The sequence below is a fragment of the Nicotiana attenuata genome, unplaced genomic scaffold, assembly GCF_001879085.1.
Source record: "Nicotiana attenuata strain UT unplaced genomic scaffold, NIATTr2, whole genome shotgun sequence".
Classification (NCBI taxonomy): domain Eukaryota; kingdom Viridiplantae; phylum Streptophyta; class Magnoliopsida; order Solanales; family Solanaceae; genus Nicotiana; species Nicotiana attenuata.
The window spans coordinates 178,823-188,662 of NW_017670397.1; the positions used below are offsets into that span (position 1 = coordinate 178,823).

Sequence of the window (9,840 nt, forward strand, 5' to 3'; positions counted from 1 at the left end):
GGGTTTATTTGATAGTGGCCATCCTCACAAGCCGATTTAGTCAGCGCTTCAAGTTGCACACGGTGCTTTGGGTGGTTCTTTTGGGTCTCGTCCTGAGCAGCTAGTATTCAGTAAACCTTCAGCTCCTATCAGTGCACCACCACTACAGAGTTACCACGGTGGTCATTCGGGTCATCAGGGATCATCTCAAACTCAGGAGTTATGCTAGCCACAAGGTTGATTGGAGTGCGGCGATGTAGGTCATATCAAGAGGTGTTGTCCTAGATTGAGGAGCAGTATGCCACAATAGGGTATTCGTGCCATGATTCCGGCACCGATATCTCCACCGCCCGTACAAATAACTAGAGGTGGTGGTCAGGCCGTTAGAGATAGAGGCCAGTTCGTTAGAGGTCAGCTAAGAGTCAGAGGTTGGAGTCGTGCGGCTCAACCTAATTTTTATGCATTCCTATCTAGACCTGAGGCAAAGCGGTTGGATGCAGTCATCACACGTATTATTCTAGTTTGCCATAGAGATACATCAGTTCTATCTGATCCGGGTTCCACTTATTCATATGTGTGATCCTATTTTGCTTCATATTTGGATATGTCTAGAGACATAATTTAAGTTCTCCTATTTATATGTCTATGCCTGTTGGAGACTCTATTGTGGTAGACTGGGTATATCATCTTTGGTCACTATCAGGAGCTATGAGACTAGCGTAGACCTTCTACTTCTTGATCTGGCGGATTTTGATCTGATCTTTGGCATGGATTAGTTGTCACCTTATCAAGCTATTTTGGACTTCACGCAAAGACTGCAATGCCGGGGTTTCCTCGATTATAGTAGATTAGGCTTATCATAGCCTCATCACTACTTCGTCAAGCTCGGCACTTACTGAGTACATGGGAGCGGTTGTACTCATGCTATACTCCTACACTTCTTGTGCAGATATCGGTGTCGGTTCCAGCGGCGTGAAGAGGAGTTCTTCCCTAGATCGACTTACAGTGGGAGACATTAGGTAGATTTGCTTGCGTTCGCAGTCCCTGAAGTCCCCTTCTATTCTGTCTTCACTGTTTACCTAATTTCAAACAATTGTATTTCGTTCAGAATTTATTTGTAGAACTCTAGTATGCTCATGTTCGTGACTACAGATTTCTGAGATATGTTTAGACTGCCTACGTTGTATTTATCACATCTAATTTAGTTTATTTCAGTTTTGTATTATTAAGGTTTTGCTTTAAATTGATTAAAAATGGTTAATTAATTTGCTAATGTTGTCTTGCCTTGCAAGTTGATGTTATCACGACCCCACGGTTGAGATTTCGGAGCGTGACAAAAGCTAAACATAACTCTTTAGATTTGGTAACCTAATAATACATTTATTAAAAGAAAAAAGTTATAATTAAAGAACAACTTACTCAACCTAAAATAGCTAAAGAACTTCAGCAACTTCATCTTGTGGACCTATTTTTTAGCTGAGCAGCTTGAATCCTTGAAGGTACCTGCTTGCTATGAATGCTATTTTTCTTGAATGATTCTCTATATTTGCACAAAATAGCATTAGCTTTAATAGCAGTAATGTGATGTTTCATATAGGAATGAGCTTGGCCGAATCTTTTTTTAATTTTAGTTCCAAGACCTAAAATAATTCGATTATCTCTTAATAAAATAATTTCTAAAAGGTTTTGGTTTTACTTCTTTAAAAATGCTCCTTCACACGCTTTTTTCATTTCATTCAAGTATTCCTATAATTAATGAATCCTTATGGACCACGAAATCCTCCAATTTTTACCATGCTTTCACCCCACAGAATAATTCCTTCAAGGAATTTAACTTGCATTCGGAATCAGCTTCCAGCTTCTGATCAACGTATTTTAAGGGACATGGTACATTCAATATCTACTTTGACAAATCCGTAATCCAGTTAATAAATAAATATCTTCAAGAGATATATGTAACAACTTGACCAGTTGTCTTGAGCTTTAGCATTTCGTTTGGTGGATTGAGGTCTTCGGTAGCTTCATATGATGTATCACGACTTGTGTGTATGGACTGTTTTGGTTTTCGAGCAGCTCGAGATTGATTTGGAAGAATGATTTGCGTTAGTTGGAAGAGATAACCGATATTTCACTTTTGTGAAAACGACCTCGGAATGGTATTTGGATAGTTGCAAAGGTTCATATGGAAATTTTGGACTTAGGCGTATGCTCGGAATTGTATTCGGAGGTTCCTAGGTTAAATTTGTTATTTTCACTGAAAGTTGGCAATTTGAAGGCTTAGAAATTTCATAAGTTTGATGGTTTGACTTTATGTTTATCAGGTTTGGATTTTACTTTCGGGACTTGGATTAGGTCTTTTTTATCGTTTGAAACTTGTGTGTAAAGTTTGACGTCATTCTAAGCTGATTTGATTGGAATCAGACGCTTCATTGTGTTTTTAGAAGTTCTTGAGTTTCATGGTGTTTTTTTATGCGTTTTGGTGTCCGATTCATGGTTTTATATGTTTTTTCATGATCCGAGTGCGTGAGAAAGTTCGTATGATATTTATGTAGTTGTGTGGATGCTTGGTGTGGAGTCCGAGGGGCTCATGTGAGTTTTTGACTCGTTTCGAGCTGGTCAGTGATTTCTGATTTTTAGGCTAGTGCTGCAGGTCTCGCAAATGCGAGCACCAGTTTGCATTTGCGGTGGCCGCATTTGCGAGGAACATATCACAGAATGCGAAGCCAGCCTCACATTTGCGATGTGTATTTGGGCAAGGGGCTGACCGCGTTTGCGAACAAATGGTCGCTTTTGTAAAGGGGTCAGGGTCCGTATCTACAAATAGTACGTCACTTTTGTAATATCTTCATAGTTGCTCAGGGGTCGCTTTTGCGATGCCTTTTTCGCATTTGCAGTGGGTCGCGTTTGCGAACCCCAGATTGCAAATGCGACATCTACAGGTGGTACTATGGAAGGAATTTAGGAACTTAGTCTCATTTTATCATATTTTGAGCCCTAGACTCGGTGAGATGCAATTTTTGGAGGGGATTTTCATACGAAGTCAGTCGGTAAGTGATTTTAACTTAGTTTTATTTATATAACATGATTAGTTATGAGATTTAACATCTAAATTATGAGATTTGAAGAGAATTTTTTGGTTTTTTTAAAACTATATTTTGAAAAATAAAAATTTGAGATTTGTTAGTCGAATTGAGCACGAACTTGAAAACCAAACACATATTTGGACTCGTGGAGCTATGGGTAATCAAGATTCACCCTTCGACTCGGCGTTTGACTAGACGACCTGGGGTTGTCTTTTGTTGACTTTTTAGAAATTGTGTAAAAATCCTAACTTTATTAATTGAAATTTGTTTTTCTTGCCTTGTTTGATGTTATTAAGTTGTTTTTTGGTTTGATTTGAGCAGAGGGGAGGTGAATTTTATAGAAAAAACTATTTTTGAGGGTTGATTTGGATAATTTGAGATAACTATCTTGCCTAACCTAGTATGGAGAAAATTACCCCTTAGGATTTGGTTTAACTGTTTATTTCTGTTATATGTAAACGACATATATACAAGGTTGCATGTGTGTACACGGGCGTATATGTGCCTTATGACCAGAGTTGACCCGATGTTGCTTTTATTGCCTTGTATCGTTTGAGAGGTCCCCGTACTATGTGTTTTCTCTTTGGGTTAATTACTTGAATCCATGTTACACGTTAGAGATCATGTTTTAGGATTTTATTTCCTAAGTTGGCCAAAGTGGGCATTTGTAATTTTGTTACTAGTTGAGTTAGCTTCCTACATATATGTTGAACACCCATTCAATTTTTTTTTTGTTGAATTGTCCTTGTGCATTGTGTTTTCAGATTATGAACTTATGTCTGGGTGACCATTATTGGCATGGTATGTTGCTATAATTGTGGCATACATGGACTTGTTGAGCGGATATTTGGGGTGTTTGCACGAGGTTTTGTCATGCTATTGTTATTGTTGATATTGCACATATGGCGTGACATGGAGGGTTATATTGGGTTTGTACATGTGGAAAGATAAGGTGGGATGATTATTAAAACGTGTGTGGCGAGACAAGGCGGGCATTTACTGTATTGTTGCACACGCGGTGAGATAAGGGTGGCTAGGTGGGGATGATATGTTATAGTTTGGGTGCGTGTTATTGATAATTTTTGTGTGGTGGTAAAAAGAGGTATTCTTGTTGTGCTTATGACTTCTTTGTGTGTGTCATGCATTTTATGTGATTTGTGGCATTGTTTCCAATGTGCTAATCTATGTCTCTGTTATTACTTGATAATTTGGTTGCCAAGATAGATTTACCTACACAGAGTTGCTATCTCACATTCTGTTGAGTCGTTAGTAACTAACAGATTGAAATAAAAAGAAAGTTATCATGTATTATTTTATTTGATTCTTGATAAATTCCTCTTGTAAATTTTATTGTAACTGACACGGGTACGATATATACGTGGTGGCACGACGTCTTTGCCGTGCGAGGTGTGACTTGTATTGTGGTATGAGGTCTTTGCCGGGTGGGGTGTGACTTATGTGTTGGCACAAAATTTTTGCAGTGCGAAGCTGATCGATAGTGTGGGCACGAGATGCCATAAGTGTACAATTCTATTTGATGATTTGTTGTTGAAACAGAGCTTTTCCTTGTATAAATTATTGTCAGTTGATCTGATTATATTATTTGACTAGTTAATGTCTTGACTTGAGCCTCGTCACTACTCCACTGATGTTAGTCTTGATACTTTGGGTACCGACCGTGGTGTACTCATACTACATTTCTGCATATTTTTGTACAGATTCAGGTGTTGGAGACAGCAAATCCAGGCGGTAAGAGCTTCTTTGGTCGTGAGGATTCAAGGTAGAGCTGCTTTGGATGTCGCGGTCCTTTGGAGTCCTTTTCTTACACTTTTACTGTTAATTCTCTATCCGAATAGTACTGCATTTTGAGATATTTTTTGTGTATTCGGTTAGAGTTTGTGACTCTATACTACCTGGTAATTTGTTGTGATTATCGCCGTGTTAGCTTGTTGATAATAGGTGAATTTGACTATAATCACACCTTAAATAATCACCTTCTTGTGTAGTTTTAATGCTAAAAGTGATGACAAAATGCTCTTATTAGTGCTTTTCATGATTTGTAGGTGATATATGTATAAAGACGGCTAAGGAGCAGTTTTGGAGTCAAAAGTGATGAAAAAGAGGCCAACTGTGAAATTTCCTAAGTGACCCGTGCAAAAACAGGCCGAAGATTCAGAGAACTGGATCCACCGCGGTTCCACCGCGACCGCGGCAGAACCGCGGTGGGAAGCAGCTGCAGAAGTTCAGAGATTCCGCGAGGGTGTTTGGCCGCAGTTCTACCGCGACCGCGGCAGAACCGCGGCAGGCGCAGAAACTTCTGGGACCAAAGTGTCAATTACGGAATTTTTAGACCTAAACCCTATTTAAAACATTAGACTTCGCCCAAGAGAGGCATGTATTGATTTTTTAGGTTTCTTAGCAAGGAAAATAATTGTGAGAAAGTACTCTAAACATCTTTCTTCTTTTCTTTTGATTTTATGATGAATTCAAGCTTAGGTTATTTTCCCATAGCCATGAGTAGTTAAATTCCATGTCTAAGGTGTTGATGGAACCTATTGGGTGATGAACTTCTTGTTTATGTGAATACAAATTGCTAGTTTAACTTTATTTGTTCAACTTCGTGTTCGTTGTAGTTAATTGACAGGATCCTCAATTAGCTGTGCCTATTTAGTGTGCATAACTTGGAAAGAGTGCATATTTAGGGTATTGTTGAACAACACCACTCCTAGATTATTAGAGGAATCTATAATTGCGGGTTTAAAGGCGGGATTAGGAATAACGAAGCTTTGGGTGCAATCAAATTGAATTGTGCTAAATAAAGTAAGCTAGTGTATCTCGGGAGAGTGCAATAGTAAATTACTGTGATTACTCGGGAGAGATTTACGGTAAGATTAGCGTTCATGATTGATAGAGATGTGTGGGTAAATTTGTATGAGCATAAACAGAAGGGATTCCATCAATAGGGGAAATCATTGCCTTAGCTTTTTCTCATAATTGTTCACAACCTTTATTTTTTTTACTTAGTTACAGCCATTTAGTTATTTGCAAGCTAGTTATTAAAGAACACTCAACTGAGATTTGAATATTTGGGAAGCTGGTTCTGAAGAATTAGTGGGTCTGAAGATAGCGGTTGATAGGTTAACTCTCTGTGGATTCGACCCTGGGCGTAATACTCGGGTTATATTTGCAACGTCCGCAAAGTCTTTTTTATAACGCATAGTTGGGCGTGATCAGAATGCTTCACTCTATTAGAATTTCTCAAGGTAAAGCTACATATTGTAGTCGTTACGTCAAAACTGACAAGTACTTGGAAGAAAATGAAGCAGGTTTTCCAGTTTACCCTAATATCTTCTCTGGCTTTAATAGCCTTACTGCATCTGTGAATCATAGAGTTGTGTCTTTGGTTCGCGCGATTATTGGACAATCCGATCCCATAAAAGGTCTTAGAGTTGCAAATACTAGCTTAGCTTTAATTGGAGGCAAATTATTTGCTCTTTGTGAATCTGATCTTCCATATGCTATAAAATTAGCATCAAATGGTGATATTATAACTATTGGTCGTCATGATTTTTGATGGAAATATTTCCTCAAATATGACTGCACATCCCAAAATTGATCCAGAAACTAAGGAGGCTTTTGCTTTTTGTTACGGTCCATATCTCCATTACCTATTTTAGAATTAACCCTAACGGGACCAAAAGTTGTGACTTACCAATTTTCTCTATGACACGTCCATCTTTTGTACATGACTTTGCTATTACAAACAATTATGCCATATTTCCTGACATACAAATTGAAATGAACCCTTTTGCGCTCATCACTGGGGGCTCGCCGATGAGGTCTAACCCGAGAAAAGTGCCTCGCCTCGGGGTGATTCCTCGTTATGCCATGGACGAGTCGAAAATGAAGTGGTTTGAAGTGCAAAGTTTAATACTGTGCATGCAATTAATGCATGGGAAGAAGATGAGTGATACGATAGTGATGATTGCGCCAAATGTAATATCGGTGGAGCACTTCTTGAAAAGATTGGACATGACACATTCTTCAGTTGAGAAAGTAAAGATAAACTTGAAAGACCGGGATGGTAACCAGACATCCAGTGTCAACGAGGAATCTTGACCTAGGAGTTATCAACCCGGCTTACGTTGGCAAGAAGAACAAGTACGTACAACAGTAATTTAATTATTTATGTTTTATCCTGACCCCATTCAAGAAAAAGAACACTGCTTTGATTTACTCTACTGATAGTTTAAAAGTTCTTTGCGACTACTAGGCATATAGTGCATGTAGGGTTAATTTCACGTATTATTACTGAACTTCAGTGGCATAGCCACCTTATGCCAAGGGTGGTCAAGCGCACACCCTTTGCCGAAAAATTAAGTTGCATATATAAATTAAATACTACTTTATATGGTTATATATATATATATATATATATATATATATATATATATATATATATATATAATATTCTGAACACTAATACAGTTGAGTGAAGCAGTTTAGCAGTTCAAGGTGTTCAAAGTGACGTGTTGTTCACGGGTTCAAAGTTCTGCCCGTTTTATTTGCCAAAAATAAACGGAGACCACCGTGTAGTCTATTTGATTCTTTTTCAATCTAATATTTTTTCTAATAAATTAAGTCTTAAAACTTAAAATTTATGTAGAAATAAATAACTAATCTTAGAAGTAATTTTGTACCTAAAAGTTATTTCTTCAATAAAAGCTCTGTACAAACTAAAAATCCTCTCGACTCTCTCTTTCCTTTGGTTTTATGCTTGCTTTTATTAGTAAATTTCTGATGTTCTCTTTTCGTTATTTTAATTTTAATTTATAAAATTATAGTTCTATTAAAGTTTTTTATTATTGTTTAGCTAAATGTTGCGTAGTTTGATCTAAATATTTTGGTACACCATTCATCGACCAAAAAAAAAAATAGACTTGTTTAAAGTTTGAACATCCTTGACAGTATTCCTGGCTACGCCACTACTGAACTTTACCTGCTATATATAATAATAAAGTCATAGGAGTAAATTTTTTCTAAACGTTAAAGTAACTGAACTTTATTCACAATAACAGTAAAGTCACAAACTTACTATGTCACATTAAATAACTGAACTGTCTTCATACATAGGTATATATATGCAGCTACTGGAAACCCTTTGCCAAAAGCAGTAGGTGTGGTAAAATTGGACGTGTCCATATCAGAAACTGATCGTCGTGATTGCATAGTAGCCACAAGAATATTTGGACCAAATTGTTTTTGTAGTGAGCCATTCTTTGTAGCAAAAGACACCATCAATTTAACAGCTGATGAAGACGATGGCTATGTGGTTTGTTATATGCATAATGAGAGCACAGGAGAATCAAGTTTCTTAGTTATGGATGCCAAATCTCCTGATCTTGAAATTGTTGCTGTTGTTAAATTGCCTCGTCGCGTTCCTTATGGTTTTCATGGGATATTCGTTAAGGAAAATGATCTTAACATGATATAGGGTTCAGGTTCAGGGTTCAAGGTTCAGTACGTGTTATAAGTTTTCGTAAATATTTGTGAAGAAAAATGATCTTAAAGTGTTCTGTAAATTTTGAATAATTTTATGTTGTTGTTGTAACAGTTTGATGTGAATTGAAATTTCACAAACTTTACTAAAATAAGATTTGAAGGAGAAGTATATATCACTTGCACAGTACCAGAGCAGACTTTGTTGGTTTGTAGCTTTGATTGTAGAAAGATATTATAGCCCATGTTACAGCTCGTATATGTGTATCAGCTAGTAGGCAAAACTAACAATAATATATGATTTTAACAATATCTTTTTCTTCTTTTTACTCTCTATTTTTTTTTTCCTTTATGTATTTAGTATTCAGAACTTCTTGACTTGACTATCCGAATTCGATGTACATAGGGCCTGCTAAAAGGAAAGCGCTCTTGGGCAAAAATTTCCCTATATTAATAACTTGTTTGGATGGTTATTTTATATTGTTACTTATTTTATTGTACTGTATTGTATTGTTTGAATGAATATAACGTTTGGATATATATCGTCGTTTCATAAAGCCACACAACAACAACTTTACTACATCGTAACACAGCTAATTAAGCGAGGCGAAACGCCCTCTAGGAGCTATTATAAGCTTTAGGGCTTAAGCGCGCCTTAACTTTGACAGCGCTGCTGCTGAAAATAGAGAGCTGAGATAGTATTTGTACAAGAACCTATTGAATGATCACCACGGCATTACTTGAGATAGCTTGCCCATGTAGTTCTTGTTGGATTGAGTTGCGTTTTCTTTCATCAAGCGAAAAACCCAACAATTGCTCCCATATACCACAACCACAATACCATTTAAAACAGGCAAACTTACACAAATGTCCCAAATAAATCTTAACTTACCAACCACTAGCCATTAGTCATAGACTTACCAAAACTAGCCAACAAAAATTGAAAAACCAAATAATAGGGTTCTTTGTCTCAAAGAATCACATGCAAAAATCACCTTCCATATTTTTAAGCGTGATTAACAACATTAGATACAAGACGGAAAGAAAATTTCATGGACGGGGTAGCAAATAAGGTGATGAAATACAAAAATCTATATAATATTCCAAAAATCTAAACAAAAAAGGAACTTTTTCAATGAGCATAGTTGAAATTTATTGAAAATATGTAGATAAGTCAATATACAAAATTTGAGGAAGATTGGAGGTGATTTGGACTGGTTTTTGTATCAAAATCCGTAATTAAATCGAGTTCAAAAAAGTCTTCTGCGACACATGTATC

At 36.9% G+C, this 9,840-nt stretch overlaps 1 pseudogene; it reads left to right on the forward strand.

Moving 5' to 3' along the window:
* The first annotated feature begins 301 nt into the window (after positions 1-301).
* Positions 302-8,556, forward strand: LOC109238839 (annotated as a pseudogene).
* Positions 8,557-9,840: the final 1,284 nt, after the last annotated feature.